The following is a 24,131-nucleotide window of genomic DNA, read 5'->3' on the forward strand; positions in this document are numbered from 1 at the left end:
TCAACAAAATAAGTATGTTTATAATTTCCCTGTTGTAACGCCTATAACTATTTGTCCATTAAGGGGGCTGTATAAGGGCTCATTTTTGCGCAAAAACCTGTTGTTATTTATTGGTACCACATTTGTCTATATGTGAACTTTTGATCACTATTTATTCATTTTTTCCTGGGATGTGATGTGACCAAAAAACTAAAATTTTTGATTTTTTTTTTTACATTTACGCTGTTCACTATACAGAATCCTAACATTCAATTTTAATAGTTCAGACATTTCTGCATGTGGTGATACCAAATATGTTTATTTCTTTTTTACATTTTTTTTCCTAAAATGGGAAAAGTGGGGTGATTTTTTATTGGGGTGGGGCTTATTCTTTCTATTGCTATTACAGATCATTGCTATGCATCAGCAATCCACTTGTACAGCCTGCCATAAGGAAGACCATACAAATGGATCTGTAAAGAGCAGCAGGGAGCAGGTAAGGGGACCTCTGGCTGCCATTTTGACTCATTGGACCCTCATAATTGCACGGCAGGTGGTCCGATGAATGTCACAAAGCCCCACTAACGCTTTAGATGCATCACTATTGATCACTGATGTCCACCATTATTGTTGGGTCCCCTGCTACTAATATCAGCCAAAACCTGCAGTCTAAGAATTGATACTAGGACTTATGCATAGTGTTGAGCGCGAATATTCGAAATGCTAATTTTTACTGCAAATATCGGCACTTCACGATTTTGCGAATATTTAGAATATAGTGATATATATTCGTAATGACAAATTTTTTTTAATGCAAATTTTTGAGAATTTGCCACTTCCAGACTGGACACTGATCCCTCCCTTCTTTTAGGTGAAAGATATAATTGTGCATGCACATTATGCGAATTTCATTACGAATTTTTGCATGGAAAAAAAAGAGAACGAACATAGCGAATGTGCAAATTTTGTGAACATAGGAAAAATATCCGTCCATTTATTTCCAAAATATCGTGAATTTGAATATGGCCCTTGCCGCTCATCACTATTTATGAATGCTATTTCCCCCTCTTTTTGGCTCCTCTTTAAATATCCAAATTGCCCATTTAAGGCAATGCAAATCTGAAAGTAGAATATTTACCTTGATAGTAATAGTATTATAGCAGAATTTGCTTACATCTAGTGACTTAAGATTTAACATCCAATCTCGTCTGATCATGGCTCTATGGACACCTTTGATGAAAAGATTTTTCTGTTTTGCTTAATAGCACAGCCACAGATATTTCATAGCCTATTAGGTGGGTCTGAAAATAAATGAAGAAAAGGACATTAGTTCCGCTTGCTTATCTTCTAACCTTCTAAATTCTGGATTAAAAAGATCAGAGGAGGATTTGGCTGAGAGAAGAATGAGCTTTCTGCCATATGCACACTGTTCCAACTCTCATGATCAAATGGGCTTCTGCAGCAGAGAAATAAATGGATTTTATGAATTCATACATCTAAGAGTGTTTCTTGTCTTCTGCAGTATTAGCCATTGAAATGTAAAATGAAAGAGGACACAGGCGGAGAATACATGAAGTGCGGGTATTAACTGCTGTTGAAAATTATAAGCTGCTTTAGCAGATATATGGAACTCTATATGGGAAGGTTTCCATTAAAAAGGATTTTAAGGCTAACAGGATATAATAAAAGGCCCAGGCATCTTCTTCTAAAACACTTTGATACGTTTTAATAGCTGAAAACATATCATATTATAATGACTATATCAAAGCTATGGGGGCTCCTTTAAGAGCTAATACTTTTGGTTTTAGTGGTTTGTTTATTGGCAATATTAGTTGCCATAAATTTGACAGCCACCACTTGTAGCGCTCTTTAAATGCTGTACATATTTATACAGCTTTTACTGAAGGCAATGGGAACAATACAAATATTTATGCAGTTGGCTTCTTTTATTGGTTCTACTTTAAAGAAACCAGGACATTTTGGTCAAGTGGGTAAGAATGATTTAATGAGAACCAATACTGTTGAGAGCAATCCTTTATTTTAGACAAAAATGTACAATATGCACTTTCCATCACTAAACCGCCTTAAAATACAATTGCCACCCAGAAGGGCTACAATTTAAAGCATACCTGTCATATCACAGAAAAGAATAATGCTTATATATTTTACTTATTAGGTAATGCAATTGCGTTACATGCCTTTTTATGTGTCTGACTTCTATATTTAGCTTAAAAATCCCTCTGTTCTGCTGTTTATTCATTCTGACATCTACTGCTCAGGAAAGGGTGTGTCCAAGGCAAGCACTGAGCCTACCATCACTCATCTTACATTCACTACCTCCCTGAGTCTCCTGTGCAGTGTCTCTTCATCCAATCCCTGCTGGCTGCTCTGTAACCTCTCCTAATAGACAAGACAGGAGTGAGCACAGAGTCTAATAGATAAGACAGAGGGAGCACAGATGGGTGCAAGTCTCGGCCTCACTGACTGGACTTTGTCCCAGCCTGTGCTTTAGCTTGGACAAAGATGATGCTGCAGCCGGACAGGATTATGTTTCAAATGGTATGGGCACCCTAGTGGTATTTTTTTTTATAAGTCATGATTTCTAAACAAAGGAGGCATTTTTTCAAGAATATTACAAAGACTAATGTTTTGCCAAAATGTACAACATATAAAAACTTTTTGATTCTGACAGTGCCCATTTAAACAATGCATTTCAGCACCTAAGTCTGACATTTTGAATGTCATTTACAAGGGAGATTCAAAAAGTAAATAATGTTACTCCAAAATTAAGAAAGTTTGAGGCTCACCAACATATTGTATTTCTTATGTTCCAGTGAGAATAGTTCACATACAATGGCTAAACAGGCAATAACAAGATATGTCACATGTATGACCAGATGACGGCAATTTTGTTAACCATGGGCTATGAAGAAGTGAATATAGCACAAAACTGGTGTTGTCTATTCATTCATTTGATATGCCTTGTTGGTGCCTGTTTGAACCATTGTTAACTTGAATAAAAAAATAAAAAATAAACATTTTGAGCATGTTGGTGAGTGCCGCAAACCTTTTATTGGGGTATCATTGTTGGTCTGAAATCTGATTTTGGCCAAACACCACCTAGACATGCTATTACAGGTATTGACTAATTAATTACGTGGTTGTATGTCAGTGCTGATCTCTCTTGGATTTGAGAATAAAAAAACTAAAGACTAAATACATTTAAAGGCTTTAAGAGAAGTAACTGTAAGAAAGATAACATGTTTATAGTGTTGCTCAACTAACCTTTGTATTCATGCACAGAATTTTTCTGGCTTCTTCCAAACGGAGCACAACTTCCTTTACTTCATTATCAGAGAAGGATCTGCAACTGCACAGCGCCTCCTACAGTGGACCAAAGAAGTGATAATAGCTTAGCGCCAGATCCGGGCTGTAAGGAGGATTCCTAAGATGTTTGAACCCAATCTGTTGCACTGTTGCTATATGAGGATGCATATGGTCATGGTGCAGCTGTTGCATGTGCAGATTAGTAAGCTGCTTGACGTTATCATAAATAAACTTTCCCAAGTCATCATACCTTATGACAAAAGTGGAGCCATAGCTGATATTTCAGTGCCAATTGAGGCAATGTTATCTGTTGATCTTCTCTTCTCAAAGCATCCACCATATTGATGTACTCTTGTGTGCGCGATGTGGAGTGACCTTCTACCCACTTATAAACCTTTCATCGATTCATGGTGCTATGTCCATACTTAGCTAACATCCAAATTCAACTTTCTACAGGTTTCACTTAATCTATCTAACGAAAGTACAATATCACACCATATTTTTTGCTATCTTCTCTTTGTTCCAGTTCTTGTGTCATTTGAAAATCTCCTTTAGTTTATCATTATCCCTCATATGTACTGTGCCTTCTTATAGATAAAATACATCATACTATCTTTGCAATTGTAAATAATAAAAAAATATAGCTACTCGATAGAAGCCAATCTTGAGCTACCTTACAGAATGTTTGCTACAGTTCTAAAAGAGGCAAAACAAATGTGCAGTACAACAAAAACTGGATACGAGTTCATTTAAAGTGCATTTCTGTTCACCAGCTGGAACATACTGAAATAGGACTCTTCATGCTGATAAGATTACATTTACAGCACAGCAAGATCCATATAGAAATTGCTAATGTATCTATGCAATTATGCAAAGGTGTAATGTATTTAAAATGGACTAAATGGTAAATGATTCCCTCATGTGCAGCTCAAATCAAAAGCTTGGTACTTCTTAGAAAATAATTAGGATTATACGGATTGAGTTACAATGCAAGAATTATCAAAGGGGCCAATGCAAGCCAACCCTGAATTAAATTAGATGCTACCAAGCTTTTTTTTCCACTCCAGTGAAATAAAAAGTAAGATGCTTTTGAGAAATGACAGAAAATGATAAAAAGGTATGTTTTCTTTCAAGATGAAGCGGATTGGCAGTTTGAGACAAATTTTTGATTTTTCTTCCTATACTGTAGTGCACGGCAAGCTATCCCTTGAGAAGGGGAAAACATCTTCTGGTGTCAAAACAAAGGAAAAATTCAATTTCTTAGCTTGCAGACAGTGAAAGTGATTTCATCATAACCCCTGGAGGTTATGATTAGCTATACAACTAGAAAAAAAACCATGAAAATTGAATATGTTGATATTGAAAGACAGTGCCGGTCATTAAAATGTCCTTTTTGAAAAGATGGAATCTAAACGAAATAGGTGCCCATACGAGAAGCAGATATACAAGTCAATAGGAGGTACTCAGTCAAGAATATGTAGTGTATGCCGTATAAAGTAACATTTCTTCAAAAGAACACCTCTAGAAGACCAACTCATTATGCAGACAAGGTTCTCCTTAACAGATTTTCATTGCCATTGTATACTTTTCATACTGACCATCTTCTTTAAGAGTATTAAGCCTTTAAAAGTTATTATTTAAATGCAGTTTTGGGTGGAATGAACTCCTGCTCTACTTGGCTCTTGCCTACCAAATAATACCACCACATTTAACATGAAGATAAAGAGTTGTTAACCCCTTCATGACCCAGCCCATTTTCACCTTCATGACCTGGGCATTTTTTGAAAATCTGACCACTGTCACTTTAAACATTAATAACTTTGGAATGCTTTTACTTATCATTCTGATTCCGAGATAGTTTTTTCGTGACATATTCTACTTTATTTTATCGGTAAAATTTCACTGATATTTGTATCCTTTCTTGGTAAAAAATCTAAAAATTTCATGAAAATTTTGAAAATTTAGCATTTTTCTAACTTTGAAAGTCTCTGCTTGAAAGGAAAATGGATATTCCAAATAAATTACATATTGATTCACATATACAATATGTCTACTTTGTGTTTGCATTAAAAAATTTACAAGTTTTTACTTTTGGAAGACATCAGAGGGCTTCAAAGTTCCGCAGCAATTTTCCAATTTTTCTCAAGATTTTCAAAATCGTCATTTTTCAGGGCCCAGTTCAGGTTGGAAGTGGATTTTAAGGATCTTCATATTAGAAATACCCCATAAATGACCCCATTATAAAAACTGCACCCCCCAAAGTATTCAAAATGACATTCAGTAAGTGTTTTAACCCTTTAGGTGTTTCACAGGAATAGCAGCAAAGTGAAGGAGAAAATTCTAAATCTTCATTTTTTACACTCGCATTTTCTTGTAGACCCAATTTTTTAATTTTTACAAGGGGTAAAAGGAGAGAAATCACCCTAAAATTTGTAACCCAATTTCTCTCGAGTAAGGAAATACCTCATATGCGTATGTAAAATGTTCGGTGGGCGCAGTAGAGGGCTCAGAAGGGAAGGAGCGACAATGGGATTTTGGAGAGTGAGTTTTTCTGAAAGGGTTTTTGGGGGGCATGTCCCATTTAGGAAGCCCCTATGGTGCCAGAACAGTGGACCCCCCCACATGTGACCCCATTTTGGAAACTATACCCCTCATGGAATGTAATAAGGGGTGCAGTGAGTATTTACACCCCACTGGCGTTTGACAGATATTTGAAACGGTGGACTGTGCAAATCAAAAATTTTATTTTTCATTTTCACAGACCACTGTTCCAAAAATCTGTCATACACCAGTGGGGTGTAAATGCTCACTGCACCCCTTATTACATTCCGTGAGGGGTGTAGTTTCTAAATGGGGTCACATATGGATATTTATTGTTTTGCGTTTGTCAGAACTGCTGTAACAATCAGCCACCCCTGTGCAAATCGCCTCAAATGTACATGGTGCACTCTCCCTTCTGGGCCTTGTTGTGCGCCCTCAGAGCACTTTGCACCCACATATGGGGTATCTCCGTACTCAGGAGAAATTGCGTTACAAATTTAGAGGGTCTTTTTTCCCTTTTACCTCTTGTGAAAATGAAAAGTATAGGGCAACACCAGCATGTCAGTGTAAAAAATTAATTTTTTTTACACTAACATGCTGGTGTAGACCCCAACTTCACCTTTTCATAAGGGGTTAAAGAAGAAAAAGCCCCCCAAAATTTGTAAGGCAATTTCTCCCGAGTACGGCGATACCCCATATGTGTCCCAAAACTGTTGCCCTGAAATACGACAGGGCTCCAAAGTGAGAGAGCGCCATGCGCATTTGAGGCCTGAATTAGGGATTTGCATAGGGGTGGACATAGGGGTATTCTACGCCAGTGATTCCCAAACAGGGTGCCTCCAGCTGTTGCAAAACTCCCAGCATGCCTGGACAGTCAATGGCTGTCCGGCAATACTGGGAGTTATTATTTTGCAACAGCTGGAGGCTCCGTTTTGGAAACAGTAGCGTACCAGACGTTTTTCATTTTTTGGGGGGAGGGGGGCTGTGTAGGGGTATGTGTATATGTAGTGTTTTTTACTTTTTATTTTAGGTTAGTGTTAGTGTAGTGTAGTGTTTTTAGGGTACAGTCACATGGGCAGAGGTTCACAGCCAGTTTGCCGCTGGAAGTTTGAGCTGCAGCGCAAAATTTGCGCCATCTCAAACTTGCAGCACTCACTGTAAACCTCCGCCCATGTGAGTGTACCCTGTACATTCACATTGGGGGGAGGGGGCAAACATCCAGCTGTTGCAAACTCCGAGCATGCCCTTTGGCTGTCCGTGCATGCTGGGAGTTGTAGTTTTGCAACAGCTGGAGGAACACTGGTTTGGAAACACTAAGTTAAGTAATAAACTTTCAAGTGTTTTGCAACCAAACTTAGTGTTTCCAAACCAGTGTGCCTCCAGCTGTTGCAAAACTACAACTCCCAGCATGCATGGTCTGTCAGTGCATGCTGGGAGTTATAGTTTTGCAACAATTGCAACAGCTGGAGGCACTGAGGTAGGAAACGGACAATGTTTCCCAACTAGTGTGCCTCCAGATGTTGCAAAACTACAACTCCCAGCATGCCCAGACTGCCAAGGCATGCTGGAAGTTGTAGTTCGGCAATATCTGAAGGATCAGATGTTGCCGAACTACAACTTCCAGCATGCTTGGGCAGTCTGGGCATGCTGGGAGTTGTAGTTTTGCAACATCTGGAGGTCCACAGTTTGGAGACCACTGTATAATGGTCTCCAATCTGTGCTCTTCCAGATGTTAGAGAACTACAACTCCCAGCATGCCTGGACAGACTGAGCATGCTGAGATTTGTAGTTTTGCAACATCTGGAAGAGCACAGATTGGAGACCATTATACAGTGGTCTCCAAACTGTGGACCTCCAGATGTTGCAAAACTACAACTCCCAGCATGCCCAGAAAGCCAAAGGCTGTCTGGGCATGCTGGGAGTTGCAGTTTTGAAACTCTCAGAGGCAGCAGTGAGATCGCTTTACGGCGATCTCACTGCTGCCAATGAAGATGCCGCACTGCTGCCGGAAACTCACCTCCGGGACGCAGCGCCGCAGGGACCGCCTGGAGGACGTCGGGACCGCACGGAGGACGCCGGGACCGCTCGGGACACCGCTCCGACGGGTAAGTGATGTCGAGGGACGGGTCAGGGACACTTAGCAGAGCGGTGTGTGTCCCGATCCCCGTGATCGGAACTCACACATTGCGCTGCTAAGTATTTTCATAGCGAAACGCTGCTATCAGCTAGTCAGATTTGACCAGCTGATAGCAGCGATCGCTGGGGGGGGTGGGGGACGAAACCCCCCGTGGTCGCACGGTAAGATGGCTGGCTATCAGTGATAGCCACCATCTTTCCGGGCGCTGCGGGATGCCGCGAGTAGCGGCAGTAATGTCCATGACGTACCTGTATGTCATGGGTCGGGAACACCTTGCCACCCATGACGTACAGGTATGTCATAGGTCGGGAAGGGGTTAAAGATACCAAATAGTACAAGCTAGTAATAATGATGACAGGCTAAAGGAGGGGGGATTATACTCAGGAGGCAGCACTTTGTACATAGTAAGAATACTAATATTTACACAAGAGAAAGTTGCCTTTATATGAAGTCAGATATAAGAGGGCAGCCTTGATTTATCTTTCAGGCACCAGAGTGAACCTTCTGGAACACAGCATGGGCCCTCTTGGTCCTGGCTTTCTCCTGTGTGTAATACTAGATAAGGGCCACCTTCACCTCCTGTTTTTCATGGTGTCTCACTACTGCTTTAGATGAAATTCCTCTAATAGCAGCAGTTTGCAGGGAAGTGACACATCCAGTGGGCAGCCAGAACTTTAAGACATTATTTTTGGGTTAATGAGTCATTTTAATAAATGAAGTGATTAACAAAAATATATTAGAAATCACGAAGTCAATGTAATGACTCGTCCATGTTTGACCCAAGGGGTTTTGGCTTGGTCTGGATGCTTGGCTACACCCTAGCCAATCTGGGCTGTGAGCAGCTAACCATGCTGAGCCTGCTCCTGTGGGGATAGTTAGTTATGTCCAGCTCACTCTGTTTGCAGTTGCCAGTGAAAAAAAAACTAGTTTGAGTAACCAGCATTGTTTGTTCTCTGGATATTGATCTTTGCTCGGCTTTTGACCTTTCTTTTGCTCTTTTGCTGTTTTGGTACTTCACTATCTCCAGTTGCTGACCTGGCTAGTCTGACCCTGTGTGTGTGTGTGTTTAGATTTACGTTTGTTAGTTTGTGTGCCTCCAGCTGTTTCCTGTATTTATTGTTTTGACAACGCTGCCCCAGCATGTAGCAGGGATGGTTTGTCATTGTGGTTGTCAATAAGTGGATAGGCAATAGGTAGGGACAGTGGCTGTGGGTGAGTTAGGGCTTTACTGTTCCCTGCCCAAATGTGACAGTTAAGATCAAATCAAATAGTGAGAAGTTGCTTGAAATGACAGTTACCATTTACACTATTGCATAATTAATGAAAGGTGGAAGGAAACACAATAAAATTATGCATGGGTCATACTAACACATATTACATTACATTATATATATTTATGCCTTAAATATGTCCAAACCTGGAATTGTGACATAGCATGTCCATTGCTTTTGGAGGTTGATTACACAAAATTAACAGTGGTAGATACTCATTTTAACATCACAAACCATTATATGCCAATGACTTTTCTCACTCTAACTTGCAAAACCTCAGGAACAGAGGTATCCATCTCTGAAAGCTGCCAACTTTTTTTTCAGATCCATGGAGAGGTGCCTATGCAGATCTGCCAATAAACTGCATGAGACATAAAAAAATTGCTAAGCAAATGGTACTTGTCTCATTCTGTAACTCCTAGAGATGTCAATGGAGTGATCATCATGCAAGCTTATAATAATAACAAGGTATGATGTTTTCTATTAGGTCATAGTGTACCTATGATCTAAGAAGAAAGTCGTAGCCATTAATTATCAATCCCTCTTTGGTCATTCAGCATCATTTCTAGATATTTACAATATAAATATTTTTATATTGTCAGTTTAACAAAGTGAGAATAGTCCAGGAATCTTAAATGAGTCTGTATGAGTGCTGAACACATATTTGTCTTCCAAACTGTTGGTAACTCAGGCATCAACCTGTGAACTGCTGCTCATATTATTAGGATAGACTAGAACAAAGAGGTAGAGAAAGAGAGAGTCCTGACATTCGCCTGTCTGTACACAGCAAGACAGGCCCCTCTTTTCATTAGAATGTTTGAACTGCAGATCAGACGAAAGAGAAGATTAAAACAAATATGAATTTAATCAAGGGATCAGCCTATTTTCCTGATGTGAGGAGAGCAATAAGCACAGGACAGAACCCTGGGACATCTGCCTCAAATCAAAGACCTCTTGCTTACCACTAACTGCTATGATGATCCATATCAGAATGAAAAAAAAGAAAAACAATTATTTATGCTTTTTGATGTTAAGCTTCTAAAGTGACTTTATTTCTTTCTTTACTTTGACAAACCAAGGTCAAAGTTATTGTTTCCTTTACATTTGGATTTGAAATCAAAACTTTGTAGCACAGTTTGACCTACTTAGGAGACATTGTTAATACAGATTGTTTTTGTTGGAAGATAATGGAGAAACTAATTGCGGTAATAAATTTAAGAACCAAATGACTTTTATTCCTCTAGTGCTTGATCCTATAAACAAGATGTGCTAAATGACGTCAATAGATAAACTACTGCAAACAAAATGTGATATAACCATCACAAATAGGGAATACTACAGTATTTTTGTTTAACAAAATAATTTGCCATATTCCCATTTGCCCTATGTTAATCAGATTTCACATAATTCCATTTACTACATGATAACATCTGATTAGTACAGTACATGCTACAAAAACTGCATGGAAGCACCTGATGCGTTAGATGGACAGGAAACCATTTCCGAGGCCGCATGCAAGGCTACATTTTCCCTTCAGCCGGCACTGCTAAGGACTATACTGTTGGCATATTCCCTAGCAATAACATCTGAATGATGGTGTCACGATCACACCCTATCGGTCCAACTACGACGCTAGAGAGAGTGTGATGGTGCAAGGGTTAAAGCCGCCAGACCTCTGGGTATCCACTACTAGTCCCAGCAAGTCACCAAATTAACCCTTAGATAAACGTGTTTCCACCAGAGCTGCCTTCAGAAAGGTGAGCTCATATCTTTAGAGATCAAAGATCAGAGCTGATAAAAATAAACAAATGACATACAGTTACAAAAATATGAAAGAGTTTAGCAAGGCAAGTTCAGAAAGCAAAAAATGAAGTTCTTACAGCATGATGATATAGCAGTCCATGAGAGTGAGTTCCAGCTGTTCTTAGGATGGTCTTGTCAGCTTGTTGCACAGCATTGAACACCCTGAGTCTAGCATTGTTAAATATTATATATCTGCCTTTTTGGAAGGGAGACTCCATTCCCCCCTCCCCTCTGATCCCACCAGGGGGTCTTCTCTCTTCCTGGCCCCTTATCTGTTTGATTATATGATGGGACCAGAGTGCATGACTTCAAAAAAGCCTTTGACTTCAAAGGAGATGTAAACGAACAGCCAGACCCACAATAAAATGCAATACACAAACCCACAGTCTGAATGACCTCTCAACCATGGCTTGGATAATACATCACACAGTTATAATTATAATACACATATAGGATTTTAATAATCAGGCCTTGGGCCTGACACCTCCCCCTTAAGATGGGGACAGAGAGATCTTGCCTTTCCAGGCTAATCGATCTGTCTACATTACTCCTCTGTTTCTCTTCTTGACACCACAGGCCCTGCATTCCCAGGCAAAGATGGCACTGAAGGGGCCTAGCACCTGATTAAGCTGCCTCCTCCTTTCATCTGAGAGCTGTGGATTGATCTCCACATCCTGAAGGGATTCCTGGCTCTTAGCTTCCTCCACTAGGTCTAGTAGGGGATCACTACCCAGCCCTTCCTCTGGTGCACTACATACACTGAGTACCACCTTCTCAGGGTCATAGTATGCCATATTAATGTGGTACTGTCTCTGCCTCTGACTTTTCTCATCAAGGGCAACTACATATGTGGTGGGTTATAAGCGCTGCAGAATGGGGAAGGGACCCTCCCAGGGAGCCTGCAACTTATTCTGCCTGATGGGGTTCAGAACCATTACCTTCTGTCCCACTTCATAGACCCGGGTCCCTTGCATTGTGATCATACCAGTACTTCTGCCTGGACTGTGCTGCTGTGAGGTTGTCAAGTACCAGCCCAGTCAGTGCCTGCATCCTGTCCCTGAATCTCAGAACATACTCCCTAACAGAAGTCTCAGGGGCAGGTAGCCCCCCTTCCCATTCTTCCCTAACTAAATCTCGGGGTCCCCGCACTTTGTGACCATATAATAATTCAAAGGGCAAGAAACCTGTATATTCTTGGGGTACCTCCCTGTAAGCGAATAACAGATGGGGTAAATACTTTTCCCAGTCTCTGCCCTCTGATTCTACAAATGTTTTTAGCATTTGTTTAAAGGTGCCATTGTTACCGGACACTCTGTCCAACCAATGTAGAGGGTTGTGATCAGTTATGACAGTAAAATCCCTGCCATACAGGTATGGCTGTAATTTTTGCGAAGCCCAGACCACAGCTAGACATTCCTTCTCTACGACCGCATAGGCCACTCCAAAATGTCCTGCCAGGGGGTCTCATGGGCCAACCTCAGCAGCTCTTTCCTGTACTGCCTAGGAACCACCAACTGCCTTTCTCTCTCCTGGGCCGCTAGCATGCCTTTGGAAAGGGACTCCCAGTACAAGATATCTTTTCCCAATATACCCGATGCCCATCTGTGGCAACACCTGTATGTTCAGCACGTTGTCTCAGCCCTTCAAGGGAAGGGTCACTGCGCAGAGCTTCCCGGAAATGCTCATTTCCCTCCCCCCATCTCGTGGTATCAGGGAGCACATTTTCCCCCAGGTGAACTAGCATCTCCACCTTCCTCTGCTGGGGCTTGCAAGTCACACAGCTTGCCCCTTGCATCACCATCCTCCCTTCTTTTTAAAGCTGCAGCCCTGGCATGCTGCTGACGCGTTACCACTGCCACCATTGGTATGCCTCCCTGGGGTTTACCTTCCTCCCCCTCAGTTCCAAACATAACAATACAGGCATCATACACAGGGCTATCACTCCTTCCCTCCTCCTCCTCCTTAGGCTCACAGGATTGGGACATATCACTCACTGCTGGTCCCTCATCCTTACATGTCACCAGGGGCACACCAACCCCTCCCCCTAGCCCATCTCCACTAGGTTTTGGGATTGGCAATGCATTGTCACCACATTTCACAATACACCCCATTTCACTTTTGGAAAACATTACTGGTTCAGTCACAGGTAAACATTTATCAATCCTCTGCACTCCCTCCCAGTTACCCCATTTCACAGTGTCTCCCAAAGTCTCGCACAGTACCTCAGAATGAACAGGGCTCTCTCCTAGCCCATCCGGTGTGCAGCTAGTGTCCTCTGGAGCATAATGACAGAGCATCCGACCCAAATCATTCCCCAGCAGAACATTAACAGGGATGTCCTCAGAGACCCCCACCTCCCGCAAACTTTTGCCTGTACCCCAATCCAGGTACACACGGGCCATGGGCACAGCAGGCCGCACACCTCCAATTCCTTTTAAGGCCATGGTTCTTCCAGGGATGATGTCCTCTGTATCCACCACTTCAGGCCGCACCAAGGTAAATGAGGCTCCAGAATCTCGTAACCTCACTGTCACTCGGTCACCCACAGTTACACTCTGTAGGTTATCCCCTTTTTTCTCCACCGCTCCAGACACCAAAAGAACGGCTGTGTTACCTCCAGCTGCCGGTGGAGAATTCTTCTTGTTGGGGCAAGTGGCATTCAGGTGCCCAATATTGTTGCATCTGTAACATCGGCGGGTGTCCCCCTGACCCAATGTGGCTCCTGTTGCTTTTGGGGATGATGGCAAGAATTTCCTGGCTGGCCTGGAGGTGCTCTGTGGGTGTGTGGCTCCCCTCCAGGTACTTGCTCCAGCCTGTGCAGATCCACGCTTTGCTGCTGGCGCACGGTTATTGGCAAAGTCATCTCCTAGTTCTGCTGCTTCCATTGCTGTCTTGGGCTTGCGGTCCAAAATCCACACTCTGGTTTCGAAGCTCCGTGTTTGGAGAAACTGATCCAGGACCATCAAGTCCTCCCGGGCCTCATAGGTAGTGACTTGTAGGCCCCTAGTCCATTGCCTGAATGCAGTCCTTAGCTGACCTGCATGTTCAGTGCAGCTTTCTGTGGCGCTTTGTTGCAAAGTCCTAAATCTTTTCTGCTAAGCCTCTGTAGTCAGATTAAAACTTTTTAGCAGAGCAGAATTTATTGCCTCATAGTCCTGGTCACTTTCAGAGGGAAGCGAAGCAAGCACATCCAGAGCTTTCCCTCACAGCCGTGGGGTTAGATATCGTCCCCACTGTTCCTTAGGTAGATGGAACTGCCGGCAAACCTTTTCAAATCCCCTCAGGAACACATCCAGATCACCATCTTTCTTCAACATGGGGAAATGTTCCAGGTGAGGTTTGTGATCTCCTTAATCCTGCACATCACTGTGTGCGGATGAAGCATCCCCTCTCAGCCTCAGAACCTCCAGTTCATGCCTTCACTGGGCCTCTCTTTCTGTGGCCTCTCTCTCTGCAGCTCGTATCTGGGCCTCTCTCTCTGCAGCTCGTATCTGTGCCTCTCTCTCTGCAGATTGTATCTGTCCCTCTCTCTCTGAGGCCCGTGCCTGTGCCTCTCTCTCTGCAGTTTGGTACTGGAGAAGCAGTTGGAGTTTCATATTGGCATCCACATTCCCAAGGTGTTGTAAGGCAGTCCGCATATAAGAGTCCAAGGCCTCATGAGGAGTACTGTCCTGATTGAGAGTAATAATGTATTCCCCAGGAGATATTAGTCCTTGGATGGCAGTTCCAGCTGTAGGACTTTGTCTCATGTCACTCAGCTCTTCTGCATGGGCATCATACTCCACAAGATCAGCAATAAGTTGTTCCTTGTTCTTTCCTGCAGTAGGGATGTCCTTTTCATGGCACATTAGCTCCAGTGCAGGCTTGGACTGCTTGCGATATGCCTCCATATTTCCAAGATGAGACAGAGGAGGTAAAACAGGAGATGGGGAGGACAGAACTGTCTTGCACTCTTTTTGTATGTCTTTTAAACCAGCACTGAGCTCTGTCTTTGGAATTTACACACAAAAATATGTATGCAATTTCTTTTTTAGTGCTAAGATTTCCTTACAGGTAAAATCCAGCAAGCACAAAAAATCTCTTAATATATCCCGACGCTGCCACCAGTTGTCACGATCACACCCTATCGGTCCAGCTACGACGCTAGAGAGAGTGTGATGGTGCAAGGGTTAAAGCTGCCAGACCTCTGGGTATCCACTACTAGTCCCAGCAAGTCACCAAATTAACCCTTAGATAAACGTGTTTCCACCAAAGGTGAGCTCATATATTTAGAGATCAAAGACCAGAGCTGATTAATTAAACATTTAATCTTATAAAAGGTATCACAGTGCTATGCATAAAAATAAACAAATGACATACAGTTACAAAAATATGAAAGAGTTTAGCACGGCAAGTTCAGAAAGCAAAAAATGAAGTTCTTACAGCATGATGATATAGCAGTCCATGAGAGTGAGTTCCAGCTGTTCTTAGGATGGTCTTGTCAGCTTGTTGCACAGCATTGAACACCCTGAGTCTAGCATTGTTAAATATTATATATCTGCCTTTTTGGAAGAGAGACTCCATTCCCCCCTCCCCTCTGATCCCACCAGGGGGTCTTCTCTCTTCCTGGCCCCTTATCTGTTTGATTATATGATGGGACCAGAGTGCATGACTTCAAAAAAGCCTTTGACTTCAAAGGAGATGTAAACAAACAGCCAGACCCCCAATAAAATGCAATACACAAACCCACAGTCTGAATGACCTCTCACCCATGGCTTGGATAATGCATAACACAGTTATAATTATAATACACATGTAGGATTTTAATAATCAGGCCTTGGGCCTGACAGATGGTGGTTAAAGAAGCTGGACACACTGTGATCAGCTGATCACTTCACTTTTTTTTTTAAAGGGGGCTGTCTTTATGTATGTATTTATCAATTTAAGGGGGCATTCACATCTGGTCTCCTCATTCTGACAGCTGGAGAATTTAAAACCGCTTTCTGCTGTATCCCTGACAGACTCATGCAGTACTCTATTCTTTTAAATGAGCTGACCAGAGTCAACCAGTGACACCGGTCGACTCATTTTTCAACTGTAACCGGGTTTTGGCTCAGACTAAAAACCATGGTCTGCTGCGATTATCAGTTCAAGCCATAATCCGCATACGGTCGAAATATGAGTCAATCGGAGTCACAAGCTGATTACAATCGTCTTTTTAAAATGAATGGGGTAAGGCACAAGTCCAGCAGGGATACAGCAGCAGGCAGTTTTGAAAAATTCTTCCACCAGCACCGGCTGCCAGAAAGTGAAAACAAGATGTGGGTGCACCTCAACTATTCATTTTGCCCTTTACCTGTCGTATTTAGATTTTGTAATTATTATTATTATAATAATAATCCAAATAAACAATGTTGCAAAATACTAACTAAGCTCTTTCAGATCTGTACAACCAATGCTCTAAAAGCAGTTAAAACCATTTCCAATTTTTGTTAAAAAAATTATAAGGATAATCTGAAAAACGTGAAAATTCTGTGTTGCCTGACATCCAGGGATACTATCTTGAAAATCCTGTAGGATTATATCACTGTATCAACTTTTGACAAGTGAGTCAGCTCAGTTCCCTTTATCACAAATGACCTAGCCAGATATTACTAGATGCTCTTGCCTCCCTCCTGCATCCAAACAAAATATATTGAATGCATGACTTTAGTTCAATGTTTCATGGCAACATTGGCAACATTAGAATTTAGTATTACAATGCATTATCCAACCCTTTAGAACATTAAAATGATAACAGCATATAGTAATATACTCAATGTTGTAACAATGCTATGCATGAAATAATTTACCATGATAAATAAAACAATGTTCCTTTAATGTTGAGATAAAACACACAATTGATGATAAGGGCTGAGCACGAATAGTGAATTTTTATAGCAAATATCGTCACTTCGCGATTTCACGAATATTTAGAATATAGAGTAATATATTTGTTATGATGAATATTAGTTTTTTTTCACAATACACATCACAATGATGTGTACTGTGTAAATAAAAAGTGTTCATCCCTCCTTGCTTCTAGCTTGTGGTCCAAAGAAGGCAAATATGTGAAAATACGTGAATATCGGCACTTCCAGAGGACACTGATCCCTCCCTTCTTTTAGCTTGTGGGCCAATGAGAAGGATGCAAAATACAGTTGTCAGAGATTAGCAACATCCCTAGCAACCAATAGGAAAGTAGTTAGTTGAAAGATAATCGCACATACGCATTTTGCGAATTTCATTACAAATTTTGCATGAAAAAAAGTGAACAAATATGCGAAATTTGTGAAAATATTGCAAATTTGAATATGGCCTATGCCGCTCATCACTATTGATGAATAAGGGACTTGGTCTGGGAGATCGGCAGAACAGTCGGGGGCGAAATAGCGATATTTAAATGGCCTGTCCTAGAGAATAATAAATAAAAGTCCTGCTGTTTATAAAACCACCAATTACTCACCAGTCAAATTCAGTGCTGATTCCACAATGGTCCCCATTAACATCACATACATCTATGTGACAAATATAGGGAAGAAACGGAGATAATGCACTCACCGCAAACAGAGATGCATCTTCAACTTTCGGCTTTATTCCAGAACTTGGACAGGTAAAACATGCAGGACAGATACACAGGGAGCCACCGGTTGTCACCCCTCCGTTACGCCCCCGCCCCACCTGTTCCACCTTTGCTCCCTGTGTATCTGTCCTGCATGTTTTACCTGTTCAAGTTCTGGAATAAAGCCCAAATTTGAAGTTGCATCTCTGTTTGCGGTGAGTGCATTATCTCCATTTCTTTCCTATATTTGTTGGACATTCTGCACCTCTTCTTTGACTGTGGATAAGAGCACCGCCGTCACCCTTAGCAACTATTATAGGACAGATACAGATATTCGCTGTTTGTTTCTCTTTGCATCACCCCTCTCTAATCTACTAGCATTAGCAGTGCCAGACTTTTCTGTTTTCTTGTGTAAAGATTTACATCTATGTGACAACTGAAGCCAGCCACTTGCCTCAGAGGTTACATGACGTACATACCAACATCACCGCCCAGGACATTGACTGGCTGCAGCAGTTACCTGTATGTAAATCATTGTTGCGGAAAAGTACTTACAATGACTACTGGGGACCAGCACAAGAGCAACACTGCACTTGACAAGTGACTAATGGTTGGTTTGTTATTTTACACCATTCCATGCAGGTACTGTATTTATTCTCTCAAACAATCTCAGGGCTCTTGCCCCATCATGAGACATCAGGCTCCTTTCTACTGGTGGTTTACTATCCTTGTGCAGCTGTTCAACTTAGGAGCATTACCTAATTTCTAAAGAGCTGCTCAAAGTCCTGCTGGGTGGCCTACATTCCTGACTCATACCCCTGATAAAAAAAGTTTCACATGGGCCATCAAAAGCCTTGAATTTTTTATCTCTGTAGGAGAATCTAAGAGAAAAGGAAAGTTCTGATGATAGTATTGCTTGAAGGGCTATGATCATGCAGGTAGCAATCGTAAATAACCACAATAAGAAGAAATAATACCCAACTCTTAGCACAGGATCTATTCTTTTCCTTAGTAAACGTATGCTAGGTAGGTGGCATTGCTTTAACTTTTATTTCTTGGAAGTGTATTGGATTAAACCAGCTGAGCTGTCACTACTTTCAGTGTCTTCTAAAATCAAGTAATTCATAACATGAAGACATACCATATTCTGACTATGAAATGAAAGATTTAACCCAAAATGGAAGTCAAATTTCAAATGTTATATAAGTAATGGTAGCAGGAAGTGATGACAGAAACGACTCAGATAAAAAATGTACAAAAATTCGGATTAACTTGAATCCAAATTTTTGTAATTTACTTCAGGTTTCACAAAGTGGACAGGCATATGCTGTATAGCTTGGATTGTGACTTTTCATTTTCTGACCCTTTGGTGTCTAGTAGGGATGAGCAAATCGAATCTGACAAATCCGAATTTGTTATGAATTTCAGGAAAAATTAGATTTGTAACGAATGCGAATATCACCGCGATTCGATCGCGCAAATTGCTTCATTAAACTCCATTTAGTGCGATCCAGGCTCCAGGGGCCAGGGCATCTAAAATGGCGTGAGGACAGGGGGCAAAAAATCCTGGGAAGGTGGGAACAAGGGTCGGTGGGATGACCCTGAATCAAATGCAGCATGCAGCCTATCAGCAGCCAGTCACCCCTGTGATGTCATAGCCCTATATAATCAGCAGCCATCTTGCGGCCAGTCACATCAGCGTTCTATTATGGAGAGATGGACAGACAGCAGTGTGTTGCACAGAAAAGGATTTTTACAGCAGCGATTCACCTCCCAGTCACATCAGCGTTCTATTGCAGAGAGAGAGAGAGAGAGAGAAAGAGAGCAGTGTATTGCACAGAAAATCTTTTTTGATCAGCAATTCACCTCAAGCCCAAATCCAGCCTAGAAGCACTGATAGGGAAGGGAGTGGATTGAGAGAGAAAGTGCAATTTTAAGTGTAGTACACAGCGACTATGTGCTGCAGCACTGGTGTGTACAACAACTGACAAGCTAATAGCAGTGAGCCAGTTAGGGTTAGCAGAGCACTAAAAGCGTATTGTCCTCTATTAAGTGTAAACTGTGGGTACATTTTAGTGGTATTCCATTTTGTTCCTGTTAAAGTCTCAAAGGGGTACTCCGCCCCTAGACATCTTATCCCCTATCCAAAGGATAGGGGATAAGATGTCAGATCCCTGGTGTCTCACTACTGCGGCACCCCGCTATCTTTACTGCACAGAGCAGACTCGCTCCGTGCGTAATGACGGGCAATACAGGGGCCGGAGCACCATTATGTCATGCCTCCGCCCCCTCATGACGTAACGGCCCGCCCCCTCAATGCAAGTCTATGGGAGGGGGCATGGAGGCCATCACGCCCCCTCCCATAGACTTACATTAAGAGGACGGGCCGTGATGTCACGAGGGGCGGAGCCGTGACATCACGATGCTCCGGCCCCTGTATCACTGGTCATTACGCAAGGAGCGAATCTGCTCTGTGCAGTAATGATAGCGGGGTGCCGCAGCCAAGATCCCGGGGGTCCCCAGCAGCGGGACCCCAGTGGTCGGACATCTTATCCCCTATCCTTTGGGTAGGCGATAAGATGTCTAGGGGTGGAGTACCCCTTTAAGGGCCTAGACACTGTGAAAGGCCAGGCAAAAGTACAAACCTGCTGGTGTGGTAGACAAAAAGTGTTTTAAGCATACTGGAGCGCATTGACCTCCCATCATAAGTGCATACCACACACATACATATAAGTGGTGTACCATTTTGTTCCTGTTAACCCCTTAAGGACCAGGGGGTTTTCAGTTTTTCCTCCTTACCTTTCAAAAATTCTAACTCTTTGAATTTTGCACCTGACAATCCATATGATGGCTTATTTTTTGAGCCACCAATTCTACTTTGCAGTGACATCAGTCATTTTACCCAAAAATCTACGACGAAATGGAAAATAAATCATTGTGCGACAAAATTTAAGAAAAAAACATAATTTTGTAAATTTTGGGGGCTTCCGTTTCTACGCAGTAAATTTTTTGTTAAAAATGACACCTTATCTTTATTCTGTAGGTCCATACAATTAAAATGATACCCTACTTATATAGGTTTGATTTTGTTGTACTTCTGGAAAAAATCATAACTACATGCAGGAAAATTTATACGTTTAAAATTGTCATCTTCTGACCCCTATAACTTTTTTACTTTTTTGTGTATATGGCGGTATGAGGGATAATTTTTTGCGCCGTAAGCTGAAGATTTTAGTGATACCATTTTTGTAATGTCGGACATTTTGATAGCTTTTTATACATTTTTTCATGATATAAAAAGTGACCAAAAATACACTATTTTGGACTTTGGAATTTTTTTTGCGCGTACGCTATTGTCTTGCGGTTTAATTAATTATATATTTTTATAATTCGGACATTTACGCACGTGGTGATACCCCATATGTTTTTTTTATTTACACAGTATTTTTTAATGGGAAAAGGGGGGTGATTAAAACTTTTATTAGGGAAGGGGTTAAGTGATCTTTATTAACTTTTTTTTTCCACTATTTTTTTGCAATGTTAGAGCCCCTATAGATGGCTATAACACTGCATACACTGATCTTTTACATTGATCAATGGATTCTCATAGGAAACCATTGATAGATGATTCTAACGCTTGACTGGTCATGCCTGGATCTCAGGCACTGAGCGGTCATTCAGTGATTGGACACCAGGAGGCAGGTAAGGGGACCCTCCTCATATCCTACAGCTGTTCGGGACACTGCGATTTCACCGCGGCGGTCCCGAACAGCCGTCTGAGCTAATCGACATTAGTTTATTTTCACTTTAGACGTGGCTATCAATTTTGAACGTCGCGTCTAAAGGGTTAATAGCTCTATTAGCCACATGTTGTTAGAAGGCCGGGCCCGAACCGCTATGATATAGAAAGGGAAAGAACCCAGGACATACAGGTACGCCCTTCGTCCTTAACAGGTTAAAGTTTTAAGGGCATACCACATACGTACATCTAAGTGGTGCACCATTTTGTTCCTGTTAAAGTCTTAAGGGCCTAGATATTGTGAAAGGCCAGCCAAAAGTACACACCTGCTGGTGTTGTAGACAAATACTGTTTTAAGCTTTCTGGAGCACATTGAACTCCCTTCATATACGCACTAAGTATGTCAGGCAGAGAAGTGCCAGGATGTGCACAGAGAAGTGGCAAAGGCCTAAATTCATCAGGCAGAGGTCACAACAGACTAGGGGGGAGTGGCAGCAGGAGTCGCAGCGAGAGGCCTGAGCTTCCGGTATCAGCTAATGGTCGTGTCTCAACCAGCAATCCATCTGCCACGATCGATTGGTTAACACAGTCATCCACTTCATCACAAGTGACATCTGACACACCCAGTCAACAGTCGGTGGGTTCCTCAGACACAACCCTCAGTTGGCATGGCCCGGGAGCAGTCCCTGTCCTCCCATTGCCTCTGTTCTATGCTGTTCCCTCCCCCCACAGAAGTATCTTATGCTGTGAGTTCAGCTTTACTATTTAGTGGGGACGATCTACTAGAGGACAGTCATCAGCTACTTCCCAGCCTAGAAGTGGAAGAGACATTCGCCACTTCCTCCGCTAGGCGGACAAGTAGTGATGAGGAGAGTGGCGTGGGAGGTGGTGTTGAGAGCGTTTAGGCTCCTGAAGCAGACACTGTTGAGGAACCTGAGGACATCAGTGACGTGCAGACACAACTCGATGATGATGAAGCCGATCGCACTTGTAAGCCAGGTGCAGAAGGGGCTTCATCATCAGGACAAGAGGGTTGCAGGTTGCCTGTGAGGCAGCAGCTGAGCCAGCAAGGTGGTAGCATGGTTGGCAGTCAGCATGGTGGCAGAAGTGGAAAGTCTGGAGCCAAACGTGCCTGGAGTAGACCACCTGCTTCGCCACAGCCTACCTTCCCAGGAGGTAGTGGAACAGGGGTTCCTGGAGTTGGTGGCAGCAGCAGTCAATCAATGTGGACTACTGGTGGGAAAATCAGCTACTCGGTGGTGTGGCAGTTTTTCATCAAGCATCCGGAGGATGTTAACCTGGCCACATGCAAGATGTGTCGGCAGAAGGTGAAGTGTGCCCGGGGTCCCAATGTTGGCACCACAGGCCTGCGTCAACATATGCAGCGTCACTATAAAGCGGCCTGGGAGAACCGTGGCTGGGATGTGGTGATCCAGCCTGCTGCATCACCTAGTGGCCCGCCGCATCCTGTTTCAGCCAGCCAAGGCTCCACCACCTCAGCCGAAGGGAGCTATGTGTCATACCCATCTTCTGTCGCTCCAGATGCTCCTCTTCCTACTTCGAGTCAGTCATTCCGCCAGCAATCCATTGGTGAAGCCATGTCCAAGAACCAACAATATGCGCCCACTCATCCAATTGCGCAGAAGCTGAATGTGCTCCTGTCCAAGTTGCTGGTGCTGCAGTCCCTCCCTTTTCAAGTGGTGGACTCTGCACCTTTCAGAGAATTGATGGCTTGTGCCGAGCCGAGATGTAGCGTCCCAAACCATAATTTCTTTGCAAAGAAGGCAGTACCAGCACTGCACAATTATGCGGAAGAGAAGGTGGGCCAGTCCTTGAGCCTGTCGGTGTGTACCAAAGTGCGTGGCAGCGCCGACGTGTGGAGCAGTAAGTACGGTCAGGGACAATACATGTCCTTTACGGCCCACTGGGTGAATGTGGTTCCTGCACAGCCACAACAGCAACTTGGACAGGTCACGCCACTTCCTCCTCCATGCTCTCAGGCCGTAGGTCCTGTGATGGTGTGTCCGATTCTGCCTCCTCAATCTCCACCATGTCCTCGGAGAAGTCTCAGTGCCCCTCCAGCTTACCATATGTGCAGGGCACGGCGGTGTCACGCTGTTCTTCACATGGTTTGCCTTGGCGACCGGAGTCACACAGGGGAGGAACTGCAAAAAGTAATTTAATCAAGAAATCAATTAATGGCTTATTCCTCGAAAACTTGTTAGAGTGAGTAACACTTGACAAGAAGTGAATTCATAATGCAAGAGTAGGGCCTCACAGGGGAAGTTTTTACCCCCACCAGTTACAATGTACCATACATTGTTCCCTTTCACCTTTTAGAGGTCTTTGCATCACATCAATACTTGGTGGTGTAGGTGGCACATGGTGTTTTTTGCACACCTTTTCTTTTGTTTGATTTCCAAAAAAATTTGAGTACATATATTTTATCCTAATAATATTATTAAAAGTTAAGATTTATGTAATGCATATCCTCAATACTTACTTGGGCACACTAACACTTTTATAAAAGAGACCATTTTCTTCTGCCTACCTACCTCAGCTACTATTGTGATCCTGCCACCCGCCTGATGCCACACATCTGATGCCAAGTTCTCCTTTTTTCACCCACCTTCATCACCGGGTACTGGTATTGCCACCCACCACCCCATTATGTCACCGGGTCTCTTTCAGGACTCCTGCTGATGCCACCTCCAGGCTGTTTCATACTGCCCCCATATGTTCTTCTCATGCTGA

At 42.6% G+C, this 24,131-nt stretch overlaps 1 long non-coding RNA gene across 2 annotated transcripts; it reads right to left on the bottom strand.

Moving 5' to 3' along the window:
* Window positions 1-1,164: 1,164 nt before the first annotated feature.
* LOC130277683 (uncharacterized) lies at window positions 1,165-9,654 on the bottom strand. 2 transcript variants are annotated; one of them, XR_008845527.1, is made up of 3 exons: window positions 9,490-9,654; window positions 3,265-3,363; window positions 1,165-1,280 (listed from the first exon to the last, which is right to left on the bottom strand). It is a non-coding gene; the product is annotated as an uncharacterized LOC130277683 (long non-coding RNA). The 2 variants fall into 2 exon arrangements; XR_008845526.1 differs by having other exon boundaries at window positions 9,402-9,654.
* Between the last annotated feature and the right edge of the window lie 14,477 nt (window positions 9,655-24,131).

The sequence above is a fragment of the Hyla sarda genome, chromosome 6, assembly GCF_029499605.1.
Source record: "Hyla sarda isolate aHylSar1 chromosome 6, aHylSar1.hap1, whole genome shotgun sequence".
NCBI classification, from domain to species: Eukaryota; Metazoa; Chordata; class Amphibia; order Anura; family Hylidae; genus Hyla; species Hyla sarda.